The 5,000-nt window shown below is 57.3% G+C and overlaps 13 non-coding genes across 13 annotated transcripts in view; all 13 read left to right on the top strand.

Moving 5' to 3' along the window:
* TRNAP-UGG (transfer RNA proline (anticodon UGG)) overlaps positions 1-71 on the top strand; it is a 72-nt gene extending 1 nt beyond the window's left edge. Inside the window, exon 1 of the tRNA in view lies at positions 1-71. This exon is cut by the window's left edge and continues 1 nt beyond it. This is a non-coding gene — a tRNA (tRNA-Pro).
* Positions 72-463: 392 nt separating this feature from the next.
* TRNAP-AGG (transfer RNA proline (anticodon AGG)) lies at positions 464-535 on the top strand. Its single transcript has one exon. It is a non-coding gene; the product is annotated as a tRNA-Pro (tRNA).
* A 140-nt stretch (positions 536-675) lies between these two features.
* Positions 676-747, top strand: TRNAP-CGG (transfer RNA proline (anticodon CGG)). The gene has a single exon. It is a non-coding gene; the product is annotated as a tRNA-Pro (tRNA).
* A 414-nt stretch (positions 748-1,161) lies between these two features.
* TRNAP-UGG (transfer RNA proline (anticodon UGG)) lies at positions 1,162-1,233 on the top strand. The gene has a single exon. It is a non-coding gene; the product is annotated as a tRNA-Pro (tRNA).
* Positions 1,234-1,625: 392 nt separating this feature from the next.
* On the top strand, positions 1,626-1,697 carry TRNAP-AGG (transfer RNA proline (anticodon AGG)). Its single transcript has one exon. It is a non-coding gene; the product is annotated as a tRNA-Pro (tRNA).
* Positions 1,698-1,837: 140 nt separating this feature from the next.
* On the top strand, positions 1,838-1,909 carry TRNAP-CGG (transfer RNA proline (anticodon CGG)). The gene has a single exon. It is a non-coding gene; the product is annotated as a tRNA-Pro (tRNA).
* A 414-nt stretch (positions 1,910-2,323) lies between these two features.
* TRNAP-UGG (transfer RNA proline (anticodon UGG)) lies at positions 2,324-2,395 on the top strand. The gene has a single exon. It is a non-coding gene; the product is annotated as a tRNA-Pro (tRNA).
* Positions 2,396-2,775: 380 nt separating this feature from the next.
* TRNAP-AGG (transfer RNA proline (anticodon AGG)) lies at positions 2,776-2,847 on the top strand. Its single transcript has one exon. It is a non-coding gene; the product is annotated as a tRNA-Pro (tRNA).
* Positions 2,848-2,987: 140 nt separating this feature from the next.
* TRNAP-CGG (transfer RNA proline (anticodon CGG)) lies at positions 2,988-3,059 on the top strand. The gene has a single exon. It is a non-coding gene; the product is annotated as a tRNA-Pro (tRNA).
* Positions 3,060-3,473: 414 nt separating this feature from the next.
* On the top strand, positions 3,474-3,545 carry TRNAP-UGG (transfer RNA proline (anticodon UGG)). Its single transcript has one exon. It is a non-coding gene; the product is annotated as a tRNA-Pro (tRNA).
* Positions 3,546-3,937: 392 nt separating this feature from the next.
* TRNAP-AGG (transfer RNA proline (anticodon AGG)) lies at positions 3,938-4,009 on the top strand. Its single transcript has one exon. It is a non-coding gene; the product is annotated as a tRNA-Pro (tRNA).
* Positions 4,010-4,149: 140 nt separating this feature from the next.
* On the top strand, positions 4,150-4,221 carry TRNAP-CGG (transfer RNA proline (anticodon CGG)). Its single transcript has one exon. It is a non-coding gene; the product is annotated as a tRNA-Pro (tRNA).
* Positions 4,222-4,635: 414 nt separating this feature from the next.
* TRNAP-UGG (transfer RNA proline (anticodon UGG)) lies at positions 4,636-4,707 on the top strand. Its single transcript has one exon. It is a non-coding gene; the product is annotated as a tRNA-Pro (tRNA).
* Positions 4,708-5,000: the final 293 nt, after the last annotated feature.

Raw genomic sequence — 5,000 nt, 5'->3', positions numbered from 1 at the left:
GCTCGTTGGTCTAGGGGTATGATTCTCGCTTTGGGTGCGAGAGGTCCCGGGTTCAAATCCCGGACGAGCCCATGCTTGTGGAAGTCTTTGTTGCAGGTCTGTTGCATGCTGGGCTTCCTCCCGCAGGCTCATCTGTTGCATGGATTTTCTTGCAACTGACTGCTGGGAAGGCGGCATGTGCCGCCCGTCCCCAGGAAACCCCGACCACCCAACCAAGCCCGGACCTGTGGCAGATTTTGACCCCACGCACGCGGATCTCCACTTGTTTTGAGCTCTTTCGCTCCAAAAACATATGTTGGAGATTGCTGCTCGTTAAAATTCGCATGCGTCTCTCAGGGACTTTTTTTTTTTCCCTGTGGATGTTCCATGAGAGAGCCACGCTTTTCTCTGGAGATGCCAGGCAGGTGCTTCAGTTGGCAGTGCTGGCTACGCCATACAAATTGCAAAGCGCCGCTCTGTCGCTGGCTCGTTGGTCTAGGGGTATGATTCTCGCTTAGGGTGCGAGAGGTCCCGGGTTCAAATCCCGGACGAGCCCCACTCTTTCTCTGCGGGGGAACCAGAGTGCTCATCTCCTTTTGCCCTCCCCCTGTTAGCTAAACCGCTCCGGCTGCTGCTTGTGGCCGAGCCTACAAAGGTGAGAGAATCGACGCTGCTGCACGGCACGCACCAAACGTTGGCTCGTTGGTCTAGGGGTATGATTCTCGCTTCGGGTGCGAGAGGTCCCGGGTTCAAATCCCGGACGAGCCCTCGCTGGTGTGTGCCTCGTGTGCCCCTCTCTCCACACGTGGCAGTGCGCTTTTGCAATGGTCTTGCTCGAGGGCACTCCAATCCGTGTCACGTACCCACGGGTGCTTCTCAACAAGGGTCTTGCTCGTTTCCGCCGCCTCGCAGCCTTTTTTGCGAATGGGACTTGATGATCGCGCCGAGGAAGCTCTTTCTTTGCTCGTGGTGGACTGCCATGGCTCGACTTCTCCAGGAAGGTGCGAGGCGTCTTTGGCTGGCTGGCCTTTTCACCGCTCTGTTCCTCTTCTCTTTCTGTCGCGCGGCCACGCTCGACTCCTCCTGCCTCTTTGGACTCCAGTGTCAGATCTTGTTTTTGCTGCAGCCTGTGCCAAATGGTGGCGCTGAGCCAGGTGCCTCGCAGCCCTTGCCTCCGTCGCTGGCTCGTTGGTCTAGGGGTATGATTCTCGCTTTGGGTGCGAGAGGTCCCGGGTTCAAATCCCGGACGAGCCCATGCTTGTGGAAGTCTTTGTTGCAGGTCTGTTGCATGCTGGGCTTCCTCCCGCAGGCTCATCTGTTGCATGGATTTTCTTGCAACTGACTGCTGGGAAGGCGGCATGTGCCGCCCGACCCCAGGAAACACCGACCACCCAACCAAGCTCGGACCTGTGGCAGATTTTGACCCCACGCACGCGGATCTCCACTTGTTTTGAGCTCTTTCGCTCCAAAAACATATGTTGGAGATTGCTGCTCGTTAAAATTCGCATGCGTCTCTCAGGGACTTTTTTTTTTCCCCTGTGGATGTTCCATGAGAGAGCCACGCTTTTCTCTGGAGATGCCAGGCAGGTGCTTCAGTTGGCAGTGCTGGCTACGCCATACAAATTGCAAAGCTCCGCTCTGTCGCTGGCTCGTTGGTCTAGGGGTATGATTCTCGCTTAGGGTGCGAGAGGTCCCGGGTTCAAATCCCGGACGAGCCCCACTCTTTCTCTGCGGGGGAACCAGAGTGCTCATCTCCTTTTGCCCTCCCCCTGTTAGCTAAACCGCTCCGGCTGCTGCTTGTGGCCGAGCCTACAAAGGTGAGAGAATCGACACTGCTGCACGGCACGCACCAAACGTTGGCTCGTTGGTCTAGGGGTATGATTCTCGCTTCGGGTGCGAGAGGTCCCGGGTTCAAATCCCGGACGAGCCCTCGCTGGTGTGTGCCTCGTGTGCCCCTCTCTCCACACGTGGCAGTGCGCTTTTGCAATGGTCTTGCTCGAGGGCACTCCAATCCGTGTCACGTACCCACGGGTGCTTCTCAACAAGGGTCTTGCTCGTTTCCGCCGCCTCGCAGCCTTTTTTGCGAATGGGACTTGATGATCGCGCCGAGGAAGCTCTTTCTTTGCTCGTGGTGGACTGCCATGGCTCGACTTCTCCAGGAAGGTGCGAGGCGTCTTTGGCTGGCTGGCCTTTTCACCGCTCTGTTCCTCTTCTCTTTCTGTCGCGCGGCCACGCTCGACTCCTCCTGCCTCTTTGGACTCCAGTGTCAGATCTTGTTTTTGCTGCAGCCTGTGCCAAATGGTGGCGCTGAGCCAGGTGCCTCGCAGCCATTGCCTCCGTCGCTGGCTCGTTGGTCTAGGGGTATGATTCTCGCTTTGGGTGCGAGAGGTCCCGGGTTCAAATCCCGGATGAGCCCATGCTTGTGGAAGTCTTTGTTGCATGCTGGGCTTCCTCCCGCAGGCTCATCTGTTGCATGGATTTTCTTGCAACTGACTGCTGGGAAGGCGGCATGTGCCGCCCGTCCCCAGGAAACCCCGACCACCCAACCAAGCCCGGACCTGTGGCAGATTTTGACCCCACGCACGCGGATCTCCACTTGTTTTGAGCTCTTTCGCTCCAAAAACATATGTTGGAGATTGCTGCTCGTTAAAATTCGCATGCGTCTCTCAGGGACTTTTTTTTTTCCCTGTGGATGTTGCATGAGAGAGCCACGCTTTTCTCTGGAGATGCCAGGCAGGTGCTTCAGTTGGCAGTGCTGGCTACGCCATACAAATTGCAAAGCGCCGCTCTGTCGCTGGCTCGTTGGTCTAGGGGTATGATTCTCGCTTAGGGTGCGAGAGGTCCCGGGTTCAAATCCCGGACGAGCCCCACTCTTTCTCTGCGGGGGAACCAGAGTGCTCATCTCCTTTTGCCCTCCCCCTGTTAGCTAAACCGCTCCGGTTGCTTCTTGTGGCCGAGCCTACAAAGGTGAGAGAATCGACGCTGCTGCACGGCACGCACCAAACGTTGGCTCGTTGGTCTAGGGGTATGATTCTCGCTTCGGGTGCGAGAGGTCCCGGGTTCAAATCCCGGACGAGCCCTCGCTGGTGTGTGCCTCGTGTGCCCCTCTCTCCACACGTGGCAGTGCGCTTTTGCAATGGTCTTGCTCGAGGGCACTCCAATCCGTGTCACGTACCCACGGGTGCTTCTCAACAAGGGTCTTGCTCGTTTCCGCCGCCTCGCAGCCTTTTTTGCGAATGGGACTTGATGATCGCGCCGAGGAAGCTCTTTCTTTGCTCGTGGTGGACTGCCATGGCTCGACTTCTCCAGGAAGGTGCGAGGCGTCTTTGGCTGGCTGGCCTTTTCACCGCTCTGTTCCTCTTCTCTTTCTGTCGCGCGGCCACGCTCGACTCCTCCTGCCTCTTTGGACTCCAGTGTCAGATCTTGTTTTTGCTGCAGCCTGTGCCAAATGGTGACGCTGAGCCAGGTGCCTCGCAGCCCTTGCCTCCGTCGCTGGCTCGTTGGTCTAGGGGTATGATTCTCGCTTTGGGTGCGAGAGGTCCCGGGTTCAAATCCCGGACGAGCCCATGCTTGTGGAAGTCTTTGTTGCAGGTCTGTTGCATGCTGGGCTTCCTCCCGCAGGCTCATCTGTTGCATGGATTTTCTTGCAACTGACTGCTGGGAAGGCGGCATGTGCCGCCCGTCCCCAGGAAACCCCGACCACCCAACCAAGCCCGGACCTGTGGCAGATTTTGACCCCACGCACGCGGATCTCCACTTGTTTTGAGCTCTTTCGCTCCAAAAACATATGTTGGAGATTGCTGCTCGTTAAAATTCGCATGCGTCTCTCAGGGACTTTTTTTTTTTCCCTGTGGATGTTCCATGAGAGAGCCACGCTTTTCTCTGGAGATGCCAGGCAGGTGCTTCAGTTGGCAGTGCTGGCTACGCCATACAAATTGCAAAGCGCTGCTCTGTCGCTGGCTCGTTGGTCTAGGGGTATGATTCTCGCTTAGGGTGCGAGAGGTCCCGGGTTCAAATCCCGGACGAGCCCCACTCTTTCTCTGCGGGGGAACCAGAGTGTTCATCTCCTTTTGCCCTCCCCCTGTTAGCTAAACCGCTCCGGCTGCTTCTTGTGGCCGAGCCTACAAAGGTGAGAGAATCGACGCTGCTGCACGGCACGCACCAAACGTTGGCTCGTTGGTCTAGGGGTATGATTCTCGCTTCGGGTGCGAGAGGTCCCGGGTTCAAATCCCGGACGAGCCCTCGCTGGTGTGTGCCTCGTGTGCCCCTCTCTCCACACGTGGCAGTGCGCTTTTGCAATGGTCTTGCTCGAGGGCACTCCAATCCGTGTCACGTACCCACGGGTGCTTCTCAACAAGGGTCTTGCTCGTTTCCGCCGCCTCGCAGCCTTTTTTGCGAATGGGACTTGATGATCGCACCGAGGAAGCTCTTTCTTTGCTCGTGGTGGACTGCCATGGCTCGACTTCTCCAGGAAGGTGCGAGGCGTCTTTGGCTGGCTGGCCTTTTCACCGCTCTGTTCCTCTTCTCTTTCTGTCGCGCGGCCACGCTCGACTCCTCCTGCCTCTTTGGACTCCAGTGTCAGATCTTGTTTTTGCTGCAGCCTGTGCCAAATGGTGGCGCTGAGCCAGGTGCCTCGCAGCCCTTGCCTCCGTCGCTGGCTCGTTGGTCTAGAGGTATGATTCTCGCTTTGGGTGCGAGAGGTCCCGGGTTCAAATCCCGGACGAGCCCATGCTTGTGGAAGTCTTTGTTGCAGGTCTGTTGCATGCTGGGCTTCCTCCCGCAGGCTTATCTGTTGCATGGATTTTCTTGCAACTGACTGCTGGGAAGGCGGCACGTGCCGCCCGTCCCCAGGAAACCCCGACCACCCAACCAAGCCCGGACCTGTGGCAGATTTTGACCCCACGCACGCGGATCTCCACTTGTTTTGAGCTCTTTCGCTCCAAAAACATATGTTGGAGGTTGCTGCTCGTTAAAATTCGCATGCGTCTCTCAGGGACTTTTTTTTTTTCCCTGTGGATGTT

This window comes from Ranitomeya variabilis, chromosome 4 (genome assembly GCF_051348905.1).
Source record: "Ranitomeya variabilis isolate aRanVar5 chromosome 4, aRanVar5.hap1, whole genome shotgun sequence".
Lineage (NCBI taxonomy): Eukaryota > Metazoa > Chordata > Amphibia > Anura > Dendrobatidae > Ranitomeya > Ranitomeya variabilis.
The sequence above is the reverse complement of the archived record's forward strand: the minus strand, read 5'-3'. Positions and strand labels throughout refer to the sequence as shown.